This window comes from Eriocheir sinensis, chromosome 28 (genome assembly GCF_024679095.1).
Source record: "Eriocheir sinensis breed Jianghai 21 chromosome 28, ASM2467909v1, whole genome shotgun sequence".
Lineage (NCBI taxonomy): Eukaryota > Metazoa > Arthropoda > Malacostraca > Decapoda > Varunidae > Eriocheir > Eriocheir sinensis.
The window spans coordinates 14,961,318-14,961,662 of record NC_066536.1 but is presented as its reverse complement, the minus strand read 5'-3'; positions in this window follow the sequence as shown (position 1 = coordinate 14,961,662).

Genomic DNA, 345 nt, shown 5'->3' with positions numbered 1-345 from the left:
GCATCACGTGTCTAACTGCGGCCGAAATCGATCGTCGCGCAAGACTTAATAGTGATCTCCAGGCTCGCGGGAACTTCACACTTGGAGGTTTTCTCGTTCCATTGTGGCTCAGGCCTTTTCCACTGCAGGGTCAGACGTCGTGTTTATCTGCGGCCTAAATCGATCGTCGTCACAAAGATGCAGGAGGCCGTAATCGTTGTGTATATAGGCAAAGGACGTCACCAACACATGAACCCTATTTAATCCTCGTCTCCCTCTTGTGCTGTGTGTTCTTAGGGTCCAGAGGGGTGTTAAGTAGTCCAGGTTCAATATTTTCAGACGCATTCGGCTCTATACAACTATTTC